Source organism: Lissotriton helveticus, chromosome 4_1, assembly GCF_964261635.1.
Source record: "Lissotriton helveticus chromosome 4_1, aLisHel1.1, whole genome shotgun sequence".
NCBI classification, from domain to species: Eukaryota; Metazoa; Chordata; class Amphibia; order Caudata; family Salamandridae; genus Lissotriton; species Lissotriton helveticus.
The window spans coordinates 108,641,631-108,652,561 of record NC_136063.1 but is presented as its reverse complement, the minus strand read 5'-3'; the positions used below and the strand labels follow the sequence as shown (position 1 = coordinate 108,652,561).

Sequence of the window (10,931 nt, the reverse complement as noted above, 5' to 3'; positions counted from 1 at the left end):
GGCTAAAACTCACGACAGAGGGCTGTGTAGGGTGGCAAGGGGAGGGGGCGACGCTGATCTGACCTTTTCTTCTCTTTCCTGACGAAGGGCATGGGCCCGAAATGCATTGGGGTAACTATGAGCATGAATGTTTAATTGCCTCAGACAGGAACGCAGTTGCTGAAGCATGTGAATATAACATTTTATAGATGAAGTTTCAAAAGAAGAAAAAGTAATACAATCAGGAATAAATTGATTTGAAATGATTGCATCGAATTGAACTACTTTTTTAATTTTATCAAGGAGTGCGGGCGGGTTCGTTCCTCCCTTGTAGGAGAACGCCCTATTATTATGATTCTAGTCTGTTCCATGCCAGTATTAACAACAAACCCCGCTGACTATAAATCACGTGGTTTACTAGAAGTGAGTTGTTCTAATTTAGGCGGTGGGCGGTTGGGGGGATTACAGACCAGGCACCAGCCTATAAAAGCTGGCAGGGAGTGAAGAGACAGACAGGACCAGCGCAGAAGGAGCTTCCACGGGGGGCTGACTGCACAAGCCCCTCTCGAGCTGAACTGCAAGGAAAAGAAGACCCTCCGTCCAGCGGGGAGCACGTGAGTAAAGGAGGCACCTCACAACCCGCGGGCTGACGTGCTTTAAGCTGAAGTGTTGTGTGTTTCACACCCCTCCATCACACCCGGGCCTCTCTGTGCAGCTTCTCTTCCTGGGCCGGGAGACGATGCTCGAGCAAACTACAAGTCCCAAAATACAGCGCCTTGTTGGCTAAACTCACGGAAACTCACGGCAGAGGGCTGTGTAGGGCGGCAGGGGAGGGGCGATGCTTATCTGACTTTTTCTTCTCTTTTCTTGTCTGATCTTAAACTCTTCACGTCTTCTCCTACACAACTCATGAACAGAGGTGCGCCCCATGGGTCGGTGTATGGAACGAGCTGTAGTGCACACGTTCGGACTTCTTGGCACTTAAGACCCCACTGTCTATTCTTCACATTTTAAAACAAAGACATATAGTCCCAGCCTTCTTCCTTTCTAATATTTATAGCGCCCTGTGATACATCTAGGAAGAGTTCCTTCCTCCGTATTCCCTTTATCCCCACCTTCCTTCCATGTCCCTTTTAGTATTTTACTTTACTTCCATTGATATGAATTCATCAGTTCATTCAACCCCTGCTGTGCTTCACATTCGGAGATAAAGTACTACATTATCGATTACTGGATTGGTTCTGTCACTACTTGCCCCCTCGTCTTCTCCCCCCTTTATGGAGTATACTCTGTTCCTCTCTCCTCCTAAGAGCTGGGCTTTTTGCGCGGCTTGTTTACTTCATATTGTGACTCTGAGTGCTAACAAAGGTTCGTGGCTTGGATCTGTCAGGGGTTGTTATTTTGAATGAGTTCGCCCTGGTTTGTTCTTCCGCCCCGAAACCATAGCCAAGGGTGATATTATCTCGGTTAATAATTCTTTTATCCCGGTCTGGTGAAAAGGAAACTAGAGCACTCTCTATGCCCTCAGTAAGATCTGTCTTGGTTCAGACCATTCCCTTTCTAGTTAACTTGGCATTGTCAACCCCCACTGGCGTCTGTTAACCGGTTTTAGAATCAATTTAATTCATCCTTTGTTGCTGTGTCAAATGGCTGGACAACTGAGAACATGCTTTGTCAATGTGATGGTTGCTGCGTGTACTTTTAGTTTGTCCTTTTTTTTACTCCAAAATTCGTAAAAGATTTTTAAAGCCACTTTTTACTGGGTGGAATTTTAGGCAGGCCAGACCAGACCTGCTACATCTGCAGATGCTGATGGATTTTCGAACCCAGCTATATGTTGCTTGCTTCTTCGGTTGCAGCCTACCATACGACACAGCTGTCTCCTACCATACGACACAGCTGTCTGGTTTGCAAAAGACATCTTAGGGACATTCAGAAAGCTGACCTTGGAATACATACTGCTCCTTGATTTCCATTGGCTTTGTGGTTTGTAACTCACATTTTCTGGCATTCTATTTGCTGGCTTTACTTGCTTTAGGCTCCCCAGGTTCAGCTCGCCCCTCCCATTGCCCAGGCTGTGTTTTCTGTATTGTTCCATGAACTCACTTTCTGTAAACAGGCCTTTAAATCTTGTTCTTACCTAGTCCCACCTGCTGTGCATTCAAAGACCAGGGTCAAATGTCAGACGCTGCCTTTCCAGAGCCTTGTTTACTTTTCTTTCTCTGACTTTAAAATGAGATGAGTCATGTGACAATCTTGCTAGATACTGGGAGTAGGAAAGAGGTTTTTTTCTAGCACATGACAACATTTAAAGGAACTGTGTGTTTAAGAATATATCAGAATTAGGAACACAAATGAGGCCCATTTTTTGTTATTTCTGAAGTGTGTTGGGAACAAATACTTTAATATGATCAAACAAACCATTAAACCAGGTGATGCAATCCCCACACATTTTCGTTTGTGGAAACTCTACTCTAAGCCAATGCACTCTTCATCACCCTACCCCTTGCCACTGCACTCTACACCTCTCCAGTCTAGGTTACACCAATCTACTCTGCACAACTCCACTCTATGCCGCTCTACTATATGCCACAACTTTTGCCGCCAATGCTCTATTACACTCACCTCTATGCCTCTGCACTGTATGCCAACCCACTAAATGTCACTCGAATCTACTCTGTACCACTGCACTCCTAATGCCACTGCACTCTCCACCATTTTACTCTAAGCCACTACACTCTATGCCACTCTACGCAAATGCACTCTACCCTGCACCACTCCACTCTATGCCATTTCACTCTATTTTGAAACAATCTACTCTATGCCACTGCACCCCATACCACTGTACTCTACTCTATGCAAATGCACTTTTCACCACTCTACTCTTTGCCGCTGCACTCTACACCTATTCAGTCTAGGCCACACCAATCTACTCTACACAACTCCGCTTTATGCCACTGTACTCTATGCCAAAACCCTTGCAGCAAATGCTCTATAACACTCAACTCTATACCCCTGTACTCTATGCCAATCCATTATAAGCCACTCTAATCTAATCTGCACCACTGCACTCTACACCAATGTACTCTAAGCCTCTACACTCTATGCAACTCCACGCAAATGCACTCTACCCTGCACCACTCCACTCTATGCCGCTTCACTCTACTTTGAAACAATCTACTCTACGCCACTGCACTCAATACCACTCTATGCCACCCTACTCTTAACTACTGCACTCTACACCAATGCACTTTAAACAACTGCACTCTATGTATCTGTACTCTGCATCACTGTACTCTATGCCACTGCTATTTCTACGCCACTTTACTCCACTCCACACCCCTGAACTCTGACACTCTACTCTGCAACACTGCACTCTCCACCACTGAACTCTACGCCACTCTGCTCTGCCCTTTTCCATTCTACGCAACTGCACTCTATGCCACTGCACCCTGTTTGTTTTAGTGAATTTCTCAAGTTTTTCACATTCTATTTTTCAACTATACCATCCCTGTAACCTCTGTTTTTTTTCAGTGAATTTCTAATGTTTATTAATGTTATTTTCTAACTATAACCTGGGTGTCTGAGTGGGCGTGTGAGGGTCTGTTTGCATGTGGAAATGGGTGTGTGATTGGTTGTGTGGGTGTTTAAGTGGGTGTTTGAGTGTGTGTGAGTGTTTTTTGTCGACATCTGAATGAGGATGAGTGGCTGTACAGGTGTGTGTGTGAGTGTGTGTGGTTGTGTGGGCATGTAATTAGGTGTGCGAGTGCCTGTGTGGGTCTGTGGTTGGGTGTGTGTCTGTGTGTGGGTCTGTGAGTGGGTGGTTGTGTGGGTGTGTAAGTGGGTGTGTAAGTGGGTGTGTGAGTGAGTGGGTCTGTGAGTGGATATATGTATTTTTTTTAATTGTGGTCTAGATCTGTGACTCTCCACCAAATTCTCACGAGGACTATGCTGAGCACAGCGGACCCTCACGTGCCCCAAAAAAATATTTCCCACAAATTCTTCTCCATGAGGGGTCCTCATAGACCTCTTCACAAGTCTCATGGGATAAAGATACCTCTATCTTGACCCCCTATATACTATTTCTACTTTATGTTCCTCCCCCGTATACCATATCCCGATTCACCAAATACCAACCACAACTTTTCTCTCAGGTTGCGGTCAGCCAATCACGGCGTTGCTGTTAGCCCGTGGCTCCATGGATGCTCTGCAGTGGATCTGCGTCTCTAGATACACCCAAATCTTTTTTCTTTAATAAATCCAAAACTAGTGAACATATTTACACCAAATTATAACAAGCATTAAAATGCAATAGGTCTCGCCTTTTATTAAATTAAAGCCATTTGCTTTACTATACAATACCATTAGCAAAGCAAATGGCTTTAACTTAATCAAAGGCGAGACGTATTGCATTTTCAATGCTTGTTTACTTTCTTAACCAGATCTGTCTTTCTATACCTCTTCTCATTTTGCCCTTCTTTCTACCTATCATTTGTCGTTGTCTTTTTCTCACTACCCGATACTCACTATTCCACAACAGGAACATAGGTATCAATAGTGCAGCAGGTGCAGTGCCACTGGGTTCGGGGCTGTGAGGAGCCCTCTGTGCCACTATTCTGCTATATTTGGTTACAATACTGTGGCTAGGGGGGCATGTTCCTTGCTTGCATGGGGGCCAGCAACACCCTTCCATACAACAACACTCGTCCACAGTGTCCTCGCTGTGTTTTTCTCACATATTTAACAACAAGGGGTGGTGATGGACAGAGTTTCTGAATTAAGCAGAATACTCTCACCCAGTCAAGAGATCAGGGCTAGATCCAACTCCGTTTTTTAGCTCACTGCACCATCCCAGTTCAGAACCTGGCTATATGCAAATGAGTCTGTTCCTGTCCCAGTGCATGATGGGAACAGGGCAAACCAAACTACCAAGCCAATTCTTACACTGGGAAGGAAACAAGCTTCCGGGGACCGGTTTCTGGCATTTCAGCCGTCGTCGGTCCACAGTGTCCTCGCTGTGTTTTTCTCACAGGCAGATGCGTCTTGGGTTCTGTCAGGGGTGGTTCTGGTGGCAGTCAGTGTAAGCCTGGCAGGACTCCCTCAGACATGGAAGGGCATGTGTCAGCTGTTAAAGGTTTTGATGCCTGGGGTAGGAACCATAAGAGTGTGCATAGTTTAAACAATCCCTTCAGCATTTGTTGCCTGTTCCAAATTAAGAAACACTTCCTGGTTGAGGAGACAAGCCCGCCCCTTAGGATGTGTCCTCTCATCCCATGTTATGGAGTCAGTGGAGAGGGGTCTCTCTCAGCCTCATCATGGCAAGTGTCCAAGTAATGGGGTAACATGCTGTTTCAGAAGCACTGTGATGGGAACCGCCGCTCCAGCCTGGCACCACCAGCTGTGTGGCAAAGGCTGCAGAGTGCAGTTCATTAGGTGCTACCAGGGGGCACTGTCCAGCTCTGCCTTAAACTAGTAGGTCTCCTAGGCAGTCCCACTATCCTTGAGGTGCCCAGTGAGGCACGTCAGGGGGCATGTGTGTGCTGAATAGCGGATTAGGTCATTCTGTGGCCATCTCTAAACTCTCTATTGAATACTATGCTTGAAGTGTCAGCGAGATGCCCTTTTATCGCAGTTCAGATACATACCTGCCATCTGTTCCTCCAAGACTAGACTAGGCTCGTGCGACACACAGAAGGTGCCCCCTCCCGCCATGTAATCCTATGCGCTGTGTGTCTGTCCAGTCCTGGACTCCACCCCCCCCCACACCCATCATTACTGCTAGGTGTGTTGGTCTAGTTAGTGGGTCAGAAACAAACTAAGACTACAGCACCCAGAATGCATTAGGTTTTCATCTAAAAGCCCATTACCAGACACACAGTGCCCGTGATGACATGGAGCAAGAGGCCACAGCAGACACAGTCTATGCCTCAGCATATTGAAGGCCACGAGCTGCTTCAAGGACAGGATGCGCTGCTAGGTTCTCAGCAGTCAACTACCCCTGGTATCAGCCCTTACAGCACACACTTCTTCTAGTGTAGGCACATATAAGACGTGCTGCTACAGAGAATGTCTCTTATGCTGCCAACCCGTGACATATGTGTAGTTTTTCATGTTTTTCTCTTCAGAGCTCCATATGACATATGTTCGTACTGCAAAATATACCATGAGGCACTATTTAACAAGCCTGCTAACTGTGTGCTGTGGAGGGGAGTGAGCATGGCAGCATGGTGAACGTGCGAGGGGCGGGGGGAGTGAGCGCAGCATTGTGGTGAACGCTGGAGGGGCGGGGGAGTGAGCCCAGCAGTGCGGTGAATGCGCTATTTAGAACAAGATGGCTTCGGACTGTCCACAGTCCGTATGGACACGCGCATGCTGTTTACTTTGGACAGATGGAAAGAGCAGCCATCTTTGTCCATGCAGATGTGTGCACGTAAGCCCACAGTGAGAATTGATTCCAAAAGGTCCTCTTCATGGCGAGGGCAGCGCATGTGCTGCTTTCGCCAGGCGAGACCTAAAAAGGACTTTTTCTGGATCACGATCTAGCTTTCTGCCAAATGTAATGTAAAGTAATTCATATGTATTGACACCTGAAAACACAATCTTTGTCTGCAGTCTTCCACCTCATAGACACACAGACATTATAAGTTTAAAATGTGTAAACATTGTTTGTTCATGACCATGCCTCTTTTTAACACATAGCATTTTCTTCGCAGGTGCTGGAAATAGGACAAGAGACTTGAACAGAATAAACTGGGACTGCAAAAAGTGCTTTCGGAAACACAATCTCTGGCAACACCAAATTAACATTTTCAGGAAGTTCAACTCGCTGGTAACTGAGCACACCACAGAGAAGTAGAGCCCTCCCTGGCTTAAGAGAAGACTGTAGTTCTTCATACACCTGGACTTCTGGGTGCTAGACCTCAGGGAACCTTGAAGTGATAAGAAAGTGTGCTGTGTTTTTCACACTTGGGCCTCATAACAGAACTATTGTGCTGCAGACATTTCAGGGAAGAAACCTTGAAAATAGTTCAAAATATATTTGGAAAGGCGTCTGCACACCACATACTTGTCTCACATACACAAACTGATTATTGGACAAAAAAAATTGAAACAGATGTAAAGTGTGAATCATCTAATAACTAATCGTGTATTTTCAATAATAAATTAAAAGGGATCACGTGATACGTGCTTTCAAGGAAAGACATAAAAAAGGACAATAAAGTGACAGACAGAAGACCGTAAAAGACATGGATCAGCAGAGAAGGGAAGAGGAGGAGAGAACCAAGCGCCAGTTGGCTGGCACATTGGGGGGGTTAGGTGCTGGGGCGGGTACAGGAGCGGGTGTGGGAGCCGCTACAGGGTTCCTTGTAGGAGGGCCTATTGGTGCGGCGATAGGAGCAATGATAGGATTTTTCGGGGGTGCTGCTGCGGGAACTGGTGTTGGAGCGGCGGCTAGTAAGTAATGTTCATAGTAGTATCCAACAGGACACTACCATAACTGGCCATTCTAACAGGTCATTCACTAAATTACCAAAACCTGTAAAATTACCAAACATATATAGTTCTGTGCTACAGAATTCTATGTTACACTGTCCAAGGAACAACCGTATAACCAGTATGTTAAATAAAACCACAGAATCCAGCATTTGTGCCTTGAAACCATTTGTAATAGATCATCTCGTGTGCAATGTGCCAGGGTGCACCCGAGCCTTACATTTAGTTCAATAGAATGGAGTTTAGTGTGTTTTTTTAAGTGTTTTGCTTTTTTCACTGGCAGTTTACACGCTTCTCCAGAAAAATCTGGAAATGCAGGCATGCCTTTCTGCTGTAATTAATAGCTGCAGGTAGTGACCACGTGGTCACAGTAGCACTGGAAGGGTGTCAAACTCTCTAACAAATAGATGGGGGCGATGGAATCATGGACCATATGAAGCAAGTGTGGGTAGGAGAGACCCTAGCTCAGACCGGCGTCGCTCATACCAGGGTTTGACTCTCTCTGATCCTGTGAGAGATGTCCTGCTGAAGGCCTGTGATCAGTTCTGATTTGATAAGAAATTGTGGTGATATTTGTGCTAGGAATCACAAGTCCCCTACTCTGCATTTGCAAACTATTTTTATGTATAAGGCTATGTTTTTGTAATTCACTAACTAAATGCAATGTATTCTACTGTTAATTAATATTTCTGCTTTTAATAAAGCCAATTACATAAGCTGTTGTGGCACTGCTCTTTTTTTAACTTTTGATTAATACCTTGACATGCCTGGACATTTATTTATTTTGTTTGTTGTTTTGTTCCTGAAACTCATTGAGGCTCTCGACATTTCTGAGACATCCATCATTCCTTTTGGGTGTTGTTGGCCCAGCCATGCATTCCATTTGTTTGGACTGGTGCAAAGTGTCCACTTTAACTAGTGGACATCTTGTACCAGGCCAACTTCTCACATGGGATGAATGTTTGAAATTGTGCAACATCCTGTCCACCAGCTTTTCTTTTCGCATTCATCACCCCGAGAGGGGCAGGTATGCCCAGATGTGGGTCCTGCCACTGGAGTTGAGCTAGTCTGGCTGATGAGGTGTGAAACCCAGAAACTGGTCTGAGGATGCTTGTTTCCAGTACATGGAGGACCTGGCCTGGCAGTTTGGACTCAACTGTTACCTCGGGAAGCAGGGTCAAGATTGATTTGCATATGGCTGGGTATAAACTGGAATAAGTCAATAACAGAATCATACAGACTTTGTGGGTGATCAGTCCACCCTTACCTTATAGGGGTAGTTCTCTTTTGCAGACGTAGGGCTGTGTCCTGCTCCAGAAATTATTTGCAAGGGGACTCCAGCAAGGATGCGGTCAAGTGGCCCAGACCGGGTGGGGAGGAACAGCGGGCGAGTTGTTCGGCTTACCGCATTACAAGAATCCCTCGGGTAGGGTACCTCCGTCGGAGTCTCTCCGGGCACCCCCTCACATCCACAGGGCCTGACCTTCGTGCTCGTGAAGTCCCTGTTCGAGCGCCATTTGAAGAACCGGAATAACCCACTTACTGGGTCTCGGCGGCGGGGGAACCGCCCAAGTCTTCCATACCTTCAATACTTAGTAAAAGGAGACACAGGAACCTTCATCTGCAGGAGGAATCCAGATTTATTCAATAGCCCTGGCTGTGGAACTGAGTCCCAAGCTAGTCAGAGACAAGACAGAGGAGGCTGCTAATTTACTCTGTAGCTTACAAGCCTTTTATACTTTTTCATCCCAGTCTGTTGGCTGTTAGTTCATTGTTTAATCAGGGCAGTGTTTGCAGTTGATAACCAGATCCAGACGACGTTTGTAGATGGTGACCTGGTCAAGTCTTGGTACACAAATCATTGTTCACTCGGTTTGATCAAGGCTCAGTCTTTTCAGGTCATTGTTCAATTGCCTTGATCAAAGCCCGGTCTTTCAAGTCATTGTTTAATCACCCTGATCAAGGTCCAGCAGTCAGACCATTGTCTAGATAAACTGATCACGGTTTCAAGAATGTTTACCAGGCCGGGAGCAGGATATGGAAAAGAAATGATTTACTCAGTGTGTGAGTGTCTTGTGGCTTTTAGTTGAACTGCAAAGAACAGGGGGATGGGGGGGTGGAGGTGACAGTTCCTGGGCAGCAATGCAGGTTGCAAGATGGTTTTTGTCGTGTCAGTTAGAATTTCCTCAGGCATCAGCAGAAATAACCAGGTGGGTAGTGTGGAAGTGTTTGACACGAGATGGCAATGAAAAAGCAATGGAGTCCCGGTACAAATGATGCCGATCAGAAGAACATTTTTTCCTCATCCCCGCTGCGGGAGTTATGAGTTTTTGTACCCGGATGCATATTTGTATCAGGAGCTAAACGGTGAACCCGAGTTAGTAAAAAAGGTACAGGACAATTATTATAAAGCTCTGTTGGACTGTATGGAGACGGGAGTGGAATTGCAATAGGGAACATCTCCTCCTAAACTTACAAGGTACTTACTGCGGGCTAGGGCGGCTCATCAGGCTTCCAACAACGTGATTATTCAATCAAGTTTACCCCAGCAACTATCCCCACCGGAGGATGAGGTAAAACTCTCGGCAAAACAGTTCAAGCAAGCCGGAGATAAAAACCTAACAACACCTCCATCTAAGCCCAGAAACCAGAGAGGTAAGGGGAAAGTATGTGATAAAAAAATAACTTTCTCTAAATCAAAAATAACCCCTTCGCTGAAAACCTATTACCATGTCATGTCCATGTCCAGTACCAAAGTATTATCTTTGCCCCCCTTGTCCATTAAAGTGGAAGAGGGTAGGAAACCGGGTAGCAAGTTTGAGTTAAACCCCGAGTCGAGCTCTCAAACTATTAAGGCTCCAGTTGCCTTCTCAGCATCCATACCTATCCCAGGGACCCCAAGAAAAAAAGAGTCCAGGGGTTAAACAGGATAAGCAAAAGCATCCTTGAGAGGGCGTCATTACTCCACAACCAGCAGTCCTGATGGATTCAACAGACTTCACTGGGATTCCAGATACTAATTTAGAAGTTCATCCAGCCATAGCCCTCTCAAATAGGTATTCGGTGTTGGACAAGGAAAGGGCCTTGATACAAAAAATCTAGTGGATCCTTCCATTCCCGTCTCAGGTTCAGGGCCCGTTCTTGTTTCACTCTCTGAATGCAGCGGAGAAGCAGGCATCATTCAGGGGGTCTGAAAATGATAAAAACAGGGCTTTACAGGCAATCCAGACAGAAGATAGTTCCGCTAGCCAGGGAAGGGAAATCAGTCCTAGCACACCGCTAAAAACTCAGGGGACTCTAACTTTACTTACAGCCTCTTGCTCTGACTCACGTTCTCATTAGTGTTGTGTTGTGTTTACCTTTCCCTGCGCCAGGACGCTCCTTCGCTGGAGCAGCTGTGCGCATTAAAATGCAAATAACATAACATAACATTCTTTGGTGGACATCCTTCTTGCTCT

The 10,931-nt window shown here is 45.8% G+C and overlaps 1 long non-coding RNA gene across 1 annotated transcript; it reads left to right on the top strand.

Moving 5' to 3' along the window:
• The first annotated feature begins 454 nt into the window (after window positions 1-454).
• LOC144827046 (uncharacterized) lies at window positions 455-8,189 on the top strand. The gene is made up of 2 exons (XR_013609993.1): window positions 455-593; window positions 6,693-8,189. It is a non-coding gene; the product is annotated as an uncharacterized LOC144827046 (long non-coding RNA).
• The last annotated feature ends 2,742 nt before the right edge of the window (window positions 8,190-10,931 follow it).